This window comes from Papilio xuthus, unplaced genomic scaffold (genome assembly GCF_000836235.2).
Source record: "Papilio xuthus unplaced genomic scaffold, Pxut_1.1 DF825017.1, whole genome shotgun sequence".
Lineage (NCBI taxonomy): Eukaryota > Metazoa > Arthropoda > Insecta > Lepidoptera > Papilionidae > Papilio > Papilio xuthus.
The window spans coordinates 2,723,572-2,724,585 of record NW_013533632.1 but is presented as its reverse complement, the minus strand read 5'-3'; the positions used below and the strand labels follow the sequence as shown (position 1 = coordinate 2,724,585).

The following is a 1,014-nucleotide window of genomic DNA, read 5'->3' as shown; positions in this document are numbered from 1 at the left end:
CGTCATCTGTTTGTGTTGATGTGATTTCTGTTGTTTCGAGTTTTGGACCTAATCGCTTTTTAATAGTACGTTTAATTGTTTTTATTTTACGTGGCTTACCATCGTCAGTAGGAACCTCCTCTTCTTTGGTCTCTTCCGGAAGTTCAAGTATTTGTGGGACTTCAGGGAGCTCTTCGAAGTCTGGAGCAGGTTCTTCTTTCACGACAATACTGGTGACCGGTTCTTCGCCGTCCTTTTCAATCGTTGTTATCTCAGTTACTTCTTTCTTAGGCCCTTTACGCTTTTTAATCACTCGCTTGATTGTTTTCACCTGCTGCGTTTCACCACTTTCTGTCTTCACTTGTTCAATCTGTACTTGTTCGGGTTCTTCTTCAATCACTTTAGCTCGTTGTGGTTCTTGTAAAGTATCAAGTGGAGATGTAGTGTCATCAAGTATTTCCTCTGTTGTGTATACTGTAACGATTGGTGTTTCGTCATCTGTTTGTGTTGATGTGATTTCTGTTGTTTCGAGTTTTGGACCTAATCGCTTTTTAATAGTACGTTTAATTGTTTTAATTTTACGTGACTTACCATCGTCAGTAGGAACCTCCTCTTCTTTGGTCTCTTCCGGAAGCTCAAGCACTTGTGGGACTTTAGGGAGCTCTTCGAAGTCTAGAACAGGTTCTTCTTTCACGACAATACTGGTGACGGGTTCTTCGCCGTCCTTTTCAATCGTTGTTATCTCAGTTACTTCTTTCTTGGGCCCTTTACGCTTTTTTATCACTCGCTTGATTGTCTTCACCTGCTGCGTTTCACCACTTTCTGTCTTTACTTGTTCAATCTGTACTTGTTCGGGTTCTTCTTCAATCACTTTAGCTCGTTGTGGTTCATGTAAAGTGTCAAGTGGAGATGTAGTGTAATCAAGTATTTCCTCTGTTGTGTGTACTGTAACGATTGGTGTTTCGTCGTCTGTTTGTGTTGATGTGATTTCTGTTGTTTCGAGTTTTGGACCTAATCGCTTTTTAATAGTACGTT

General features: G+C 40.6%; 1 protein-coding gene across 10 annotated transcripts in view; it reads right to left on the bottom strand.

Moving 5' to 3' along the window:
* LOC106126120 (muscle M-line assembly protein unc-89) overlaps positions 1–1,014 on the bottom strand; it is a 78,505-nt gene that overhangs the window by 18,950 nt on the left and 58,541 nt on the right. The gene's annotated exons all lie outside the window — the stretch shown is intronic.